Source organism: Protopterus annectens, chromosome 5.part1 (assembly GCF_019279795.1).
Source record: "Protopterus annectens isolate FY-2018-M chromosome 5.part1, PAN1.0, whole genome shotgun sequence".
NCBI classification, from domain to species: Eukaryota; Metazoa; Chordata; order Ceratodontiformes; family Protopteridae; genus Protopterus; species Protopterus annectens.
The window spans coordinates 474,367,017-474,385,529 of NC_056736.1; positions in this window are offsets into that span (position 1 = coordinate 474,367,017).

Below are 18,513 nucleotides of genomic sequence, written 5' to 3' on the forward strand. Positions count from 1 at the left end.
GTCACACACATTGGTAAGTGCCTTGAACTGAACAGCATTTTACCTTCATCAAGGATGATGCCACAGTATGAACAGAAAATGAGTGATTTTAATAAGTGGTTTAGTTTCTGGAGTCACTCCTGAGAAATCCAATATCTTCAACGTGGGAGAACATGGTTAGCAGACCTCTTTGCTTTGCTAAGGATGGTCTGTACCTGTTCATTGTGGGCTTTTGGATATTGACTAAAATGTTTTCCACCCCTTTTGAGCCTTTTATAGGCAATGTCAAATTAAAAAAAAATCAAAGCAACCTTAAGGTCTTACTGCTCTTACTGCTCAGTGTTCTGAGCCTAAACAAGAACCTCCACGCCCTATCAGCTTTCCTCACTCTGGAGAATTTAGACATCTGTGTTATCACCAAGACTTTATTTAAATCCACAGTAAGTACTCTGGCAGTGCAAGGCAATAGTGCCTTCCATGCTTTTAGACCAACAGCAGCACAGACAAGGGCTAAAGGTAAAAGTGTATTGATCTACATTGGCAGCAAATATAATTCCTGGTTAGTTAAACAGGATAATGCCCTGGAGTTCAACTATGTCCATGTCTTCATAGACAATGTTTCTTACCATGTGCTGGCCAGCTATAGGTCACCCTCTATGACCCATGAAGTTCACAACTCTTACATAGACCTACTAGGGGACACTCACCATCCAACCAAATAACCTATTCATTGGAGACTTTAACTAGACTGGGAAACATACACTGCCTCTAAATTACAGGCACATTTCATGGACTTTAATACAAACATCCAAGGCCAGATAGTGTGCACTCCAACCTTAAACATATTGAACCTGAAAGTCATCAATATGGGAGAGCATTGCAACACCCCCCCCCCACAGCCCCCACCCATGTCACATCCTCCCTGGTGAGGCTGTCTCCCTCAAAATAAAACTCAACCTGGAAAACCCAACTAAACTTGTAACAGTTAGGAACTATTCTAAACCAAACTATATCCTATTAAGTGACAGTTTGTCAAAATTCTCAGGTCTCTCAAACCCTGATAATACAGCTACCTCTGCAGAATCATTTGCATAAACCATGTACAAATACGTAAATGACTGCACTGATGCTGCCATACCTACCAGAATTAAGCCCAGATCTAGCACCAAAAAAAAGAAGACACACTGATGGAATCCTTACATTAACATGGTATTTAACAAAAGAAAAAAAGTCATGGCCAAAATCAGAAGCACTAACTCTCACAGAGACAATAGCTCTCTCATTCAACTAGACGACAAACTAAGAGGTCTAATAATGTCCAGCAAGGCCAGTTGCAAGGTCAGGATAGACTCCCAGGCTGAGAACAATCACAAGGCCGTCATCAGCTATGTCAGGAACCTTTAGGTAATACTCAGCAGTGTGCAGAACTGGTGGTAAATGGTACAACCTTCACTGACTAGTGTGACATTAGAAAATTTGCTGGCTTACAAATTTAGCTCTAATTTCATCCCCTACTCCCCCTATACTACCCTCTGTGAAATCCCTTCTAGCATACCCCCAACAATCAACAGGAATTTGGTCCTGGTAGTGCTCACTAAGGCCAAAAACACTGCTTCAATGGGCCTTAACAATATCACAGGGTGCCTCCTAAATAGCTTAAAGCAAAACCTAGCAGAACCACTTGAGGCACTGTGCAACTACATCCTCAAAACAGGTTATGTGCCAGGTAAACGGAGAGCCACAACATCCACCCCTCTTCATAAGGGTGGGCCATCAGCTGACCCCTAGAGCTACAGATCCATCAGTCTGACAAGTCTCATATGCAAAACCATAGAACAAGTTATCATGGAAATGATCGTCAAGGACATTGGCAATATACAGTGGCTGGATCCATCAAAGTCTGGCTTTGTTAAATTAATTTCTTCCCTACTCAGCCTGGTAGACATCTTCAAGTGGGTCACAAAGGCTATGGATGAGAAGAAAATGGTGTATACTGCCTACTTTGACCTGTCCAAGATGTTTAATACAATAACCCACACAGGTATTGTTGACAAACTCTCAGAACTACACATAAATTCCTACATAACTCACTGGATTTCTGGCTGGCTCACAGATAAGATCCAAGAAGTCAGGTTCGGTGAGGCCGTCACCACCAGAAGACCAGTCTCCAGCAGATGATTCCAAGTTCAGCACTCTCCCATTTGGCATCTACTTCTTGGAAGTTCAAGCTAAATTCAAAGACCTCTGACTCACCAAATTTGCAGATGACTGCAAATGGGAGATAAGATAGATTTCCCTGTAGGGCAGCAACATCCTAGAAGAGGGTCTAACACAGACAAATGACTGGTGCCAAAGCCATAGATTATAACTCAAAGCAAAGAAATGCATTATAGTGCCCTTTGGGAAATTGTCTTCCAAAGCTAATTACTTCATCAATAAAACACCGTGACCCCTAAGAGTTGACCTGTTAGTTTGGGATCTGCGAACATATGTAGACAGTAATCGGGCCTTCGACTAACACTTAGGCAGGATAGTCAGAAATTAATTCTATGTTTCCCAATTCTTAAGCAAGTGTATATATCCAGGTCCAAGGAAGTTAAAGTACCACTCCACTCAGCCCTTATCTGTTGAATCATTGAGTACAATGCCTCCTTTGGTAGGTTCCTCACCCAGCACTTGCAACAGCTGGAATGCCTGCAAAGGTTCCTCATCAGACTAGGGTATGAATATCCTGTCCTACACAGAACGCCTTAAGGCCCTATCTCTGTACTCAGCCTCCTAGATGTTACAGAGAGGCAGTCTATGCCTAGCATATAAGGCATCCTCAAATCCATTTATGATGAATGTCTTACATGTCTGCAAAACAAACAGCACCAGAAACATTACATCCAAGGACCTGAACTTTGCCTGCGACATAAATAGAAAATGCTGGAGAGACTGATATGTGTCTCAGAAGATCCCCACACTATGGAATAAGCTCCACATGTACATGAAGCAAAGTTCATTCTTGACCCTGTTCAAAAGAAATATTAATCATTGTATGGGAAATTGCAAATTCACCCTTGGTCTGGCCCCCATGTCTTTGATGGACAGAGGGTCACAGTAAATAAATGAATCCCTGACTAACATGCCCCCCCACATAACCTTTAGCTTCCTCTTTACTAACTTACCGCTCCATATAGGTATCCAAGGAACTTAGGGGGCAAAACTGGGTTGGATTGCAAGACTAGACTTTTAAAGACTCTGGTGATTGTTAGCCTAGTATAAACCTATGAACCTATAAAAAGTAACATATCAATAGCATACACAGCTGACTTGCAATTTGTCAAAAACAAATGAGGAGAAAGAGTAAACCCACACCTTTATGCTAGGTCTTGAACTTAACTACTAGATACAGTTATCCACACACCTGCAGACAGAAATTAAATACATCATCACATGACATACAATAATCACCAGAATTAAGTGCAGTCATGTTATAATAACCAAATGAAAATTTCAATAACAGACTTCAGAACTCAAATCATAAATACCATACTTGTGGGAGGTAAGAGCCTGTACCAAGTACTGCAGAAACTTCATTTGGTACCTCCCATACACTTGTGAGCAAATGAACAATGATCCCATGTAAAGAAAACTAAGAAACATCATAACACATTGGTTGCAACACAAAAGGCAGCTGTATCACTGCAGTTACCTAGTCAGAGTTTCAAGTAATATGCAATAGCAAATAAAAATCCATCAGCAGTATTCATGGCTCTTTCAACGAACACTCTGGTCCTGCAGAGGGGTCCTGGCTACAGAGAACTGAAAGAAGCGACCACTTTCCTGATTTAAGTACTTTTTGGCTTTTTTTATCTGCATTGTCCTCTCTGGCTTTCATTTAATAAGATACAACTGTTTTTGTGCTTTGCTGCTGTATTCTAAAGTATCTGCACTTAAAAGTAGTATTTTGGTCGACTCTGGTCGAATATTATTGTTTTTTTGATAATTTAATTGCTGAGGCTGCTCACTAAAGTGTGCTAGCCTGTGTTAATCGTTTTTACTGTTTGCCTGACTGCATTTCTGTGTTCTTCTCTAAAAAAAAACAAAAAAAATACTCCTTGTTTTCCCGCCTTTGCTCGACTAGTTAAGACCAGTATACAGGCTTTGCTGTATTCTGGGCTGTGTGTAGTTCCTGTGTTGGCCATTGCCTTACTTGGATAGAAGGAAGTTTCTGAGCTCACCAGTGGGAGTGGGGAGCCTTGAGCAGCCTATCTGTCCCTGGGGAAGTGATCTCAGCACTTGAGCTGTAATTCATTGGTTGCCTTGGACCATTTCCAGCTCTTTTCAAGTTCCCTGTATAAAAATCCGCCTCAGGGCGTTTTTGGCTATATACCCAAGCAGAGCTCCACGTGGTCCTGCAGAGGGTCCTGGCTACAGAGAACTGAAAGAAGCGACCACTTTCCTGATTTAAGTACTTTTTGGCTTTTTATCTGCATTGTCCTCTCTGGCTTTCATTTAATAAGATACAACTGTTTTTGTGCTTTGCTGCTGTATTCTAAAGTATCTGCACTTAAAAGTAGTATTTTGGTCGACTCTGGTCGAATATTACTGTTTTTTTGATAATTTAATTGCTGAGGCTGCTCACTAAAGTGTGCTAGCCTGTGTTAATCGTTTTACTGTTTGCCTGACTGCATTTCTGTGTTCTTCTCTAAAAACAAAAACAAAAAAATACTCCTTGTTTTCCGCCTTTGCTCGACTAGTTAAGACCAGTATACAGGCTTTGCTGTATTCTGGGCTGTGTGTAGTTCCTGTGTTGGCCATTGCCTTACTTGGATAGAAGGAAGTTTCTGAGCTCACCAGTGGGAGTGGGGAGCCTTGAGCAGCCTATCTGTCCCTGGGAAGTGATCTCAGCACTTGAGCTGTAATTCATTGGTTGCCTTGGACCATTTCCAGCTCTTTTCAAGTTCCTGTATAAAAATCCGCCTCAGGGCGTTTTGCGCTTTTGCGGTCGGGCACCTAAGCGCAGCAGCGGTTATACAGGTGTAAACTATTCTATACAGGTTTTAACTTTTTTGGCTGCGCCAAGTCTGCTCTTCAATTTTTCCCTTAGAAACTCTATTCAGTCGATCTAGCTCTATATATCAGCACTTGTTTTACGGAACTTCTATCCTTAGCAAGCACTCATAAAAACCTAGCACTCTTACCCTAAAGTAAGCACTACAGGTATCCACTACCCCTGTGAATATCCACTTCCCTTAAAGGCACAACACTCCTTAAAATATTCTAGTATGTCGAGTGGTAGACCACTAGCATCCTCTCTTGTTCAGCTGGTTAATCTGGGAATCTTAAGACAATGTTACAATTGTCTCATGTACACAGACAACCCTCTCCTCCTTCCTACTAACACATATACTTGTGAGAGATGCAACTATATAGCCAGACTGGAGGCTGAACTCTCTCAACTCAGGACTGGCAAGACCAGTCAGGAAGAGATGGTACCCACATCCAAAGCAAAACCAGTCACACATATAACCACCACCAATGCAAACCAAACACATAAAAACACAAAGACATACTCGGAGGCTCTTGTAAAAAACTTACCAAAACAACAGAGGCCTCCAAAGCAGACACCCAGAAATACACCCCACAAAACACAACACCTACAACACATACCTCAAGCAACAGGTGTGTCACACATTCACAGCCCCTAAGGCAAAATACTATGCCAGAGACATTAGTAATAGGTGACTCTATAGTCAGACACACCGATGTTCCACTTACCAGGCTGAATAAGGAGAGGGTAACGGTGAGCTGCCTATCGGGGCTAGGATCCGCCACATTACACACGCACTCAGGTCACTCCAAAGCAAGTACAAATATGATTCAGTCATTGTCCATGCGGGTGTGAATGACCTGAGACGTACCTCCCTGGACTACATGAAAAGAGACATTGAGGAGCTCTCCGATTATGTAGCCCAGACTGGTATGACCCTGACCCTGAGCAGCATCCTGCCTTCGCCAAGAATGATGCCTCAGTACAAAGACAAAATGATCAGTTTTAACAATTGGCTTAATCACTGGTGTCATTCTAGGGGGATCCAATGTCTGTCAGCCTGGGATGATATGCTGGACAAGCCACGTTGCTTTGCAAGGGATGGCTTGCACCTGTCACCACTGGGCTTCCGGATACTGGCCAAGGCTCTTGCCACCCCCATAGTGCCTTTTTTAGGCAATGCTCAAAGGACAAATCAACCGCCATAAAAAACAAAAATGGAAAAAAATTAAGGGTAATGCTGCTCAACGCCAGAAGTCTAAATCTCAAGATGCAGGCACTCGAAGCACTTCTCAGTATGGAGAACATCGATGTCTGTGCAGTAACTGAAACCTGGTTCAAGGCTCCTGAGAGTACTCCAGCACTACCAGGCTATACCTCATATCATGCATTTCGGCCTCAAGTTCCAGGCCGAACCACAAAGGGAGGGGGAGTGTCCATTTTCATAAAAGACACCTACACCTCTCGATTGGTGGCTGCTCATGAAGCATCAGAAACCATACAAGTTTTACTCACCATAGGTAAAACTGCCATACAACTGGTCGCATGTTATAGAACACCCTCCCAATCCCAGGAATCCCATCAAGCATTCCTGAAAACACTGGAGGATATGAATGTCACACCAAACACCATCATATTGGGTGACTTCAATTACCCCAACATAGACTGGGCCCACTATTCTAGCCCTAACACCCTGGCCCAAAGATTCCTGGAATTCATAAACTCAAATGCTATGGAGCAACTGGTCACCTCTCCTACGAGGAGAGATAATATACTTGACCTGATTATCACAAACATGGGGTCCAAATGCTCCGCACCAGATATAAACCCCTCACTAGTAAGATCTGATCATAAACTGATCACGTTGGATGTACATATCCCACCCCACCCCCAGAACAAAAGACTACAGTGAAAAACTTCTCAAAAGCTGACTTTGAGCTCCTTAAGTCGGAAATGATATCCTTTAAGCCTACTGGGTCAATGGAAACCACATCCCAAAATGCTGAATCCTTCACAAAAGCCTTCTATGGACATCTCCAGGAATGCATGGATCAGGCAATCCCAACTAAAACCAAGACCCTCTCCACCAAGGGAAAATGCCCGGTTTGGTGGACCCCGGCTATAAACAAACTGTACAACAAAGCAGGGAAGCTGCTGCAGGACAGGGCCAAATCCCACAAGGGAAAGGCTTCCTGATCAGCACAAGTAAAAACTACGCTCTCTCATAAAAACATCTAAAGCAAACTTTGAGAAAAAGATTGCCAAGGATACCAAAGACAATCACAAAGCCTTCTTCAATTATGTCAGAACCTTGGGAGGAAATTCTCAGATATGCTCTGAGCTGGTACACAATAACAAAAAATTCACTTACCCTACTGACATTGCCAACATTCTGGCAGATAGGTTCAGTGCAAATTTCTCCCCTCCCTCACCCCCTAAAGATGAAGTAACTATCCCTGCTGAATGTAACCTACCTGTCATCACAGACACACAGGTGAAATCAGCACTCAACAAGGCAAAAACACAGCATCTATGGGACCCGATGGTATCCCGGTTGCGTGTTACGTGAACTCAAGATGAACTAAACCCGCCCCTAAGAACTCTATTCAATCTTAGCCTCACTACAGGATATGTACCTGAACACTGGCGCACAGCAACAGTGGTCCCACTCCATAAAGGGGAAATTCAACTGACCCAGGTAACTACCGCCCCATAAGTTTGACCAGCCTGATCTGTAAGGCTATGGAAAGGATCATCATGGAACTCATAAATGGCGACATTGGTGATCTGCAGACCCTTGATCCCACACAGTTCGGTTTTGTAAAAGGCAGATCCTGCCTCTTAAACCTGGTTGACTTCTTTGAGACAGTCACTAGTGCCATCGATGAGGGCAAGGCTGTCCACACTGCCTATTTGGACTTGGCTAAGGCCTTTGACACAATACCACACTCTGGCATCATCGACAAGCTCAGCAGCCTAAATGTAAATCCATATGTCACAAGATGGGTAGCAAATTGGCTAAAACAGAACCCATAAGGTTAAAATTGCTGGAGCCATGTCAGACTCAAAACCCGTCACAAGTGGTGTCCCACAGGGCTCAGTCTTGGGTCCACTCTATTCGGCATTTATTTTCAGATGTGAAAGCAAACATGGAAGGATTATGGCTGACAAAGTTTGCAGATGACTGCAAACTGGGCGCCATAGTGGATTCACCTGCTGACACACACATCCTACAGAAAGGTCTCACTGAAACGGACAACTGGTGCCGGAATCATGGCCTCAAACTTAACGCCAAAAATGTATAGTGATCCGCTTTGGGAAAAACAAAGTACCCACAAACTATCACGTAGACAATAACCCACTGAATACAGAAGATGTAATCAGAGACCTGGGGACTCAAGTCGATAGTGACCTCTCCTTTGACAACCATGTTGCCAAAGTGGTCAGAAAGACTTTCTACCTAGCCCATCTCATCATGAAGGGATTCTCATCCAGATCAAAGGAGGTCATTGTACCTCTGTATTCCTCCCTCATCAGGCCCATGATCGAATATAATGCTCCATTTGGGATGTATCTCACCCGGCACATGCAGCAACTGGAAAGACCCCAGAAGTACCTCACCAAGAGGATCATAGGTCTAAAACATGTGCCTTATCCAGCTAGATTAAAGAAACTCCAGCTCTATTCAGTAGCATACCGCCTGCTCAGAGGTGATTTGTGCCTAACATACAGGGCCATGTCCAACCAGGAATTGATGGACATGCTCCATCTCAAAAATCCAAATCCACCAGAACCACACGAGCTAAAGATTTCAACCTCTGCACAAATATGAATAGGACATGCTGGAGGGATAGATTCATAACACAGAGGTTACCCATACTCTGGAACAAAATCCCAGTTCACGTGAGACAGAGCCCTTCATTGGCACTGTTCAAGAAAAATCTCGATGCATGGATGGGAGATCGCAAGTTTACCCCGGGAGTGACCTCAGTGTCATAACTAGACAGAGGTATAGTTTACTAAATAATGGGGTTCCACATGTGTCACTACTAGAGAGGCGCAACTACATAGTATGGGGTGGCGTAAAGCCACATCACTGTTGGCTAGGCTTGTAAATGCCCCCGGGCAGATAGCCTAGTACACTACTATGAAACTATGAAACTCTTTTGAACTGCTCTTCAATCCTAACTAACAACAACATTTTAGAGATGATGGAATACCTCCCATTAACCTATTTCTTTAATTCAACCACCCTATTCTGCTATCAAATAAGTTCAGCCATGACACCATATAGGTCCACCAGTCTCTTACCTAGTAGACAATGCAAATACCTGTGCCAGGCATTAATAGGATTCTGTGTCCTAATGAGACAAAACCTGTTTATGTCACAGACATACACAGAAGGCAACTGGAAATTTGGGAGGAATGTGCTGGTGATGGTACCACTTGTTTCAAGCTTTCAGTGTTTACTAAACAAGTAATCCTCCTCAAAATATTGTAGGAGTAGCTGAGCTTCTATTGTCACTTCCTTTATGAGATTGGTATAAGTACAACTCTTTTCCTCATGTCAGAAACTGGAAGAATATGTCTGTCCAATGCATTGTGGATGATCACGAGACAAATTTTCTTTCAGATATTATGGGCAAAGTGAAAAAAACAGCTCTTAATCTTTGTACAGGTTATATATTTTAAATACTTTTCACTGCAGCAGGTTTGAAGTCACATAAAACAAAACTGATATTGAGGGAGATATCTAGGTTACTGATCAACTTGAACAGACATTCCCATGTTAGGCTGTAAGCTTTATAAGACTTTCACAATATAAGAACAAATGATAAAGCAGTGTTCTGCTCATGCCTCAAACATCAAGGAAGCTGTGAAACATGTACAGCTGACAACATTTCCCCCACAATAAGATGGTCCCATCCATCAACCAAATTGTGTCTGTTGCCAAATCCCTCATCTTCTGCGTACTGGTGATTAGTATGACAGTGATGCTGCAGAAACAGTCTTTAATATGATTAATCTAATAATTCACCTTGTTTCAACTGCCATTCTGCTACATCTAGGCCTTCTCAGATTAGACTATTAGGTCCCATGATAGATAACACCTCCATTATAACAGCTGTACTCTCTTTAGAAGACAGTTTCTACTACATAGTCAAACAGTGGGTTCTGCTGACATGCCTGCCATGACATTTTGACATCAACACGTGGTAGATTTCTGGATTATTCTTCTTTGATTCACAGCTATCTGGAACTCTGTAACACTCAATATCACCAGTATCTTGTATATGTTCATGTGCCATATACTTGCTCAACATTTCCCCACTGACTGAAGGCGATATCATATCATGTACCTTACATTTTTTAGTTAACTTGAACTTGCATGCCTAATACTTCTTGATGGTGGATATTTCTCCTGCCCTGTAGAGGTTACCATTTATGTCCAACATGTCCTTCCCATGTTGTGACTGTAGTGTGGGATACTCTCTGCCAATGACTACAGACATGCGTGGGTGGGTATGCAATAGTCTCCATTATGTTTGGGATGTGTTGTGTTGCAACATTACTGCCTGGGATTTGCAGATTTTATACTGTCTGCTATTAGGGTTGATTAATTGTACTTCAAAGAAATATGTTTTAGATGCAGTGCAAAATTCAAATGCATATTTTAATGTCCATTGTCAAGTTTGGGATTCCTACAAGACATTATTCTGCATTTCATTGATTCATCTATAATCAGAGCTTAGTCATTCATTTCCATTTCATTGTACAAAGGGTATGAGACAGATAATACAGGAAGAGCAAAAATTCGGACCCCCCCCCCATGAGACCCATGTTAAAGCTAGCTAAAATGTGACTTGCATAATGGTTATCAGTAATACTTGTTTCAAGGAATAGGTCATCAATAGCATTACACACACACACACACACACACACACACACACACACACACACACACACACACACACACACACACACACACACACACACACACACACACACACACACACACACACACACATATATCCAGGGCCAGAAAGAGTTCTGATATTCCATTCAAAAATATAATGCATTTCTCTGGAAGAAGGGATGGGGATTGCATGCAAGTGTGAGATGTAGCTGCTGTGCTGCCAGTGCTACAGCAGAACACAATGACTACCCACCAGGCTACAGAGGTTGTTATCTCAGTGGAAGCAACATGCTACTGTAGAAGAGCAGCATAATCTCATAATGCTCAGTTGCAGACTGTCTGAGGGTGGGTCTCCAAGATAGGCTCAAGACCACAGTGGAGGGGATGTTTGCCTTACTGGCTGCGTGTGCACAAAAATCAATCTGTCCACAGTATGATGATCTCTCTCTACACTGTCAATCTGACTGCTGGACATGGTGGCCAAAGGAGAACAAATGGGTGAATTGGTGGTGATGGATGGGAGTTGATGATCAAAGGGTGGCAGCAAAAAGACAAAATAAATATATAAACCATCTAGAGAGAATGCATAATCACCACTGCAAGAATCTACTAGATTATTTAAATTATTGACTAAAATCCAAAGCCTTAAGATCTAGCTCAGCAACTTGAGACCTTTCCAAAACAACAACAATCTCTCATTTGACAACCACGTGGCCAAAGTGGTTAGAAAAACATTTTATATAGCCCACCTAATCATGAAGGGATTCACATCTACATCAGGGGAGGTCATCGTGCCTCTTTACTCATCCCTCATCAGGCCCATAATTGAGTACAATGCCCCTTTTGGGATGTACCTTACCAGACACCTGCAGCAACTGGAAAGACCCCAAAAGTACCTCACCAAGAGGATCAAAGGGCTCAAACAGATGCCATATGCTGCCCGGTTAAAGAAACTCCAGCTCTACTCAGTGGCATACCGCCTGCTCAGAGGCGATCTGTGCCTGGCGTATAAAGCCATGTCCAACCCGGAATTAATGGACATGCTGCACCTCAGAAAATCCAAATCCCATCGAGCTATGCACTTGAGAGACTTGAACCTCAGCACTGAAATAAATAGGACATGCTGGAGTGACAGATTCATAACCCAGAGGCTCCCTTCACTCTGGAATAAAATCCCAGTCCAGGTTAGGCAGAGTCCCTCATTGACTCTCTTCAAGAGAAATCTTGATGAGTGGATGGGAGATCGTAGGTTTACCCCGGGTATCACTTCTGTGTCACTGTTAGGCAGAGGCACAGTATACTAACCACGAAAAAGGGCATAGCAAAATTATTTTAAAATGGGTGGCAAAAGCCAAACACACTCTGGCTAGGCTTATAAATGCCCTAGGGCAGATAGCCTAGTATGAACCTATGAACCTATGAACCTATAACACACTTAGGGGTAACTCGCCATTCCAAATCCTAGTGTCCAGATCGTGATAAGAGAAAGAGCCAAAGCATGGGTTCCAAAAGCCCAACATCCATTTTGGCTCAATTGTACAACTCAAAACAAGTATCCCTGTGTAGATATCTTGTGCAAACCACATTTCAAAATATTGAATATAAGAAACTCAACCTTCTCCTGGCTGTATTTTTCATGAATCTCAGGAAGTCCATGGAGGTGCTATTGTGGTTGATGAAGCTGTTAAGACTGTCCAGATCACTGTTCCAGATGATAAAAATATCATCAATAAAGCATAAATAGCATGCCATATGTTGGAAAAATGGGGAGTTGTATACTGGTTCCGCTTACTCTTTCCTCAGAGCTGTGTTCACCAGGCTTGGTGCTACCACTTCCCCCATGGCTATGCCAGTAGTTTGTTTGAAGATGGCATCATTTAACCTTATGTAATTGTTTGCAAGTAAGATGGAAAGTATCCATCCAAAAACGTCTGTCTCCCCCCGGTAAAGCTGCATAGTCCCTATTGTACTCCTCAATCATGGCTTAAAGGCAGTAGCTGTGAGGGAGTACTATGTAACAGAGCTCAACATCTATGGTGACTAGAAATGATTCACTGTTGATGGGGTTATCCTTGATTTTCTGGAGAAAACCCATAGTGTCTAGAATGAAGGAGGGATTGTTTTCCACCAAGGGTTTTATGTTGTAGTCCAAATATATGGCCATTGGTTCCATGATGGAACTTCTGCTGGCTATGACCAGTCTGTATGGAGGCTCAGCTAAGTTTATGTGAGATTTAAGAATCTCAAAGAATTGAGGGGGTCTCGGAAAATGGACTGTTAAGAAATCCGCAAGTTTTTCATTGATAAGTCCTTCCTCAAAGAGGTTGGTGATTTTGGTGGTGATGTTACCATATGTGGCTGTGACTTGTTCCAAGTTTGCAATGTGGTTATCTCCAAGTAGGCTGTGGATTTTTTGGTTGTAGATTTCTGTGTCTGTGACAAGGATGCTCCCACCCCTATCTGCTTTCATGGCTCTCTGTTACTTGTCTTGGCTAAGACAGATGAGGGTTTTTTTGTTCTCTTGGCTGATGTTGTATATCCTTTTTTTATAAGTTTTTTAAAAAGCTTTCTGATATTATATACACATTTTCCTGAAATGTGGTGATGACTGGGTTGGGTGGGTGATACAAGTTACTTGGCCTTTTCCATGAGAAAGGCCCAGTTCTGGCGATCACTTCTGCATTGTCTCTCCTGTTGCCGTGGAAGAATAGTTTAAGATTTAATTTCCTTGTAAAAAGTCTTAAATTAAGGATAGTATGCACTAAACTCCCCCTCTGATGTTGAACAAAAGTGAATCCTTTTCTAAGGATTGTCATTTGGGTTTCATTGAGGGGGATCTGAGAGTGGTTCAATATTTCATTTAGCTTTTTTTGAGTCTCCCTGCTGCACCTCCCATGGGTGGCAGAGTAGCCATCTGGTGGGTGCCACAGGTGTTTTAAGTCCCTCTTGCCCTGCCATGTCTTGTCCCTCTGTTGAGGTCGAGTTTTGGGGCAATCCAGAGTGTGTCATAGGCACTGCACCTGGGAGTGTAGGCCCTCTGGGTATGGTGTCTGTTTGCTGGTCAGTCTCCATGGCATCATCCATCTGTTGTTCGACTTGGTCTGCTTCCAGGGTGTTTGTTGTTCCTGGTGTGGTCCTTTGTGGGGGGTTTTGGGATCTAGTGCCACAGCTGTTCAGCCTCCTTGAAAAACCTGTTGTGGAGTCTTGGACTGCCCCTTTGGATTGTCCCTCAGGTTGGGATGTGTTCCTGTTTTATTCAGGTGAGGATGTTGGATGTTAACCTTGTAATCCCTTTTGATCTTTCTGAGTTTTCTTTCCTTGAGTTTTGTCTCAAAAGTCATGATTTTGTCTCCAATAAGGTCAAAAGACTCTTCATGGTAGGTATATTGATGCAGATGTCTTCATATTTCTTTACGTCAAGGGACATTTTGTTATGTTGTTCCCTGTTATAGGAAAGGAGAAGGTAGATGAGTTTTAGGCTGGTCTCTTTAAGGATGCTGTTCCATTGTTCCTAGAGATTTTCATCCAGGTTTCTGCAAAGAGGTTGGCTTTTAATTTGCAGACCCCTGGGGATGAGTCCTTTATCCCTGCAGTTGTTCAGGTACCTCTCCTCTCATTTTAAACAAAATCCTTGAGGTTGTTCTCCAGCTGCCAAAAGTGATCATTGATCACCTGGTGTGGGTCATTGAAGTTTTGGTTACCGGCTTCTTCCACGTTGAGTTCTGGAATCTGAAAACAGTCTTTGAAGCAGGTGCTGCTCATGGCTCTTGTGTTGGTCTGGGGTGGCTAAGTCCTACTGTGACCATTGTAAGGGGCTCCAGAAGAATATAATCAAAAAATTGAAGGTGGCCAAGACATGCGAGTAAAGCCCTCAGCCAATGAAGGGTCTGGGGGCATAAAGCAACCTAGGGGGTAACTCGGTGTACCAAATCCTAATGTCCAGATCATAAAACTAGAAGAAAGAGCCAAAGCATGGGTTCCAAAAGCCAATTTCCATTTTGGCTCAATTGTCCAACTCAAAATAAGTACCCCTGTGCACATACCTTGTGTAAATCACATTTCAAAATGTTTAATTTGTTTAAAAAATACAGCAAAGGCACCAGATGAATACTACAAGCAAACTGAGCATATGCATGTACTCAAGTAATTAGGTGGAATCTGCTCCTTAAATCTCAACTTCAGGTATAACCAAAACAATCAACCAAAACCTAAATTCTCAGTTCAGGTATGAGCAAAATAAACAAGCAGCATACGGTTGGTCACACATCAGACATTCCAAAGCCAGTTATTCAGATGGCTTAAGGAAGACGCTCTCCATCCAATAAAACTTGGCAGACATACTTCAGTTCAAGAAGACTTTATTGATAACATCCAAGTGCTACTTAGTGGTTCTGAAATAGCAGTGTACAGGTACAGGTTTACATAATATTTAAGTGGAGCGTTTTTTTCCTGTAGATTTAATTGGTTTAACTGTTACTGCTACACAATGAATAAAAACCAAGGGGCAGGTACCATCTTAATGTCACATTTTATTGGGCTAAAGGCTTTAGCCCTCTACACACCCATGCACCCTGATTAGTTACCTGCCACCGACACTCCCATAAACCTGGAAATAAAAACCCTGTTTTCAACACTGCTATTTCAGAACTACTAAGTAGTGATTGGATGCTATCAATAAAGTCTTCTTGAACAGAAATACATCTGCCAAGTTTTTTTGGACGGAGAGTGTCTTCTTGATGTCATCTGAACACTTGACTTCATAGTGCCTGACATGTGACCAACTGCATGCTGCTTGTTTATTTTGGTCATACCTGAACTGAGATTTAAGGAGCGCATTCCACCTAATTACTTGAGTGTATGCATATGCTTATTTTGCTAGTAGCATTTTTCTGGTGCCTTTGCTGTATTTTTTAGCAAATCAAATATTTTGAAACATGATTTGCACACGATATCTATACAGGGGTACTTGTTCTGAGTTGGAAAATTGAGTCAAAATGGACATTGGTTTTTGCAACCCATGCTTTGGCTGTTTCTCCTAGTTTCACAGTCTGGACATTAGGATTTGGTTCGGTGAGTTACCCCAGGTTGCTTTATTCCCTCAGACCCTTTGTTGGCCGAGGACCTTATTCACAAGTCTTTGCCACCTCCAATTGCTTCAAATCATGACACATTGAAAAGTAACTGGCAACGAAGCTGCCACAGGATGTTGCTAAAGGTTAATTATTGATTCTAATTAGTCATTAGGATATCATCATACAGCTTTCTTCTTTACTGTCTCTGCAAACAAGTTTTTTCTTTCTCAATGTGATTTATCTCATTCAGAAATTAATTAAATATGTAATTTAATAATTGAAGTAGTTTAACTGTTTTGATTATTTTGAACAGTATAATTGCTTGGATTTCAGAGTAATGCCTACAGTAAATTCTTATATAACGTACTACCTGATGGGTGGCTTCCAGTAGGCAAGGGTACATTGTTTGATTTTTTTCCACATTTATTTGCCTGTTGCATGACTCAGAGCAAGTCTCTTAACCAAACTGGGCTCCAAAGTCAGTCCTGAAAAGGGACAGTTCTGTTCAGAGGGCTCACCTGATTAAAACAATGTATAAGAAAAACAATAATAGAAAGCAAACATATCTGAAGTACATAGAAATCATGCATCAGTTCTACTTAATTTTGTACTTCTATATGCTCTTTTTGCCTCTGTAATCTACTCATGAGGATTGAGCCCCTATTCTCATTATTCTGTTTTTTCTCTCAGAGTGTAAAAGGTCACTGGTCATGGAATACACTAGTCATGGAAGGCAGGATCCAGAGATTGCTTGTTATCATCCTGCAGGGATCTAGGAAATCTATAATTTCCCAGCCCTTTCCACTGTTGTAAAACATGTGTAACACAGTTCTTGCTATGCTTGCTCTACACAGGTGCATTTTTCTGTATATCCACTATGTAACCAGAGACCAATGTTTTCCTTGATGGTTTGTACGCACTTGTCCACAGACTCACACTTGCAGTCTGACACAGATGTACTGTTCTTACAGTAGGAGCTGTGATACCCCCCACATGGATAGCCATCATCTGCCCAGTCCAGCTCCATCCACACTTGTCCTTCCAGCCCCAAGATCTCAAAGCAGGCTGTTGTCACATGCTCAGTACTTTATGACAGAAATTATCTTCATATTATACATTTGAAAGACAAAGGTAAATGAAAGATATTGTATGTTACATCTTTTCACATTACTAAAGGCTGCTGTGTAAATGTATTATATGAAAGACAAGAGGTAAAGAAGAAAGTAGCTTATTGACTAAAAGAGATTATATGGACAGCAGAAAAAGTTAGTGACACCACAGACAATCTGCTATACCTTTCCATATATATATATTTTAGTAGGTCTCAGCAGCTCATGGTCCTTTTTATATAACATTATTAAAAAAAGGTGTACTACTTTAAAACATGTGCTGAAAAGAAAATCAGCATTTTCATGTTGTACATAGCCTGACAGACACATCAGTGTAACTAGGCACTCTTAAAACCAGGTCACTGTTTTGTATCATGAGGGCAGGATGGACTTCTTTCTAAAACAAGTGACTCTTTAAAGAGAATTATCTATTAGAATTGACTTGATGATATCTCAGCTAAGATCCTAAACAGAAGACTGAGACAAGCATCAATTACACAGAGTAATGGTAATATCCAAGGGATACTGATGGAGTAATTATAATTTACAATAACATCCACCTGAAGTTTTCCATCATCTGTTTGAAAGAAATCTTGAGTGAACAGAGCTACAATGCTAGAGTTTGCAACTTTATAGAGCTATGTAATAAATATTCTTTGACATGTTCATTTTGCATATGACTATTGTGAAGAATAAGAAGCATTTCTCTCATTTTAGGGAATTTTAACATTTTATACTGATAAATGAACCCATGATTTATAAAACAGTTTCCTTTCTTGCATATAGATGCACGCAATTCTATTAGTTTATACAATGCAATAAGGAAAGGTTGATAATTATCATGCAGCATCTGCTACAATAAGCCGAAACAGATTTGTAACTGTTAGTGCTGTCATTTTTCAGAATATGTATATGATAACTGTAAACCTAAACATCTGCCAAAGGAATGTGTATGTGTGTCCATGCATTTTCCTTTTGTGCCTAGCGGTAGTTATGCATGCTAATGAACATCTGCCAAGTAACACAAAACTGTTAAAACAATTATGGGGAAAACAAAGTTTAAACTGAAAAAGATACCCTTGTGATAAAAGCCTGGTTATTCTTGCAGCAATAAAACAATATTTGAGAATAACCTGCTAATTGTTCAGTTTGTTTATTTACTGAACAACTGTCCACTTTAAATCATAAGACTAATTGTTTTGCAGCTTTGATATTCAGTTTTAATTAGTCTGTTAGTAAATGGCTGGGTGATGTAAAACAATCTCAAGAAAAGCAGATAGGTCATTGCACATGCTATGCTATAATGAGAAGTAATACCAGTTATGATTCAGTAAACATTTATCAGAATATCTCTGAGAAATGAGAGTGTCACCCCTTTCCATTTTTAAAAATGATGAA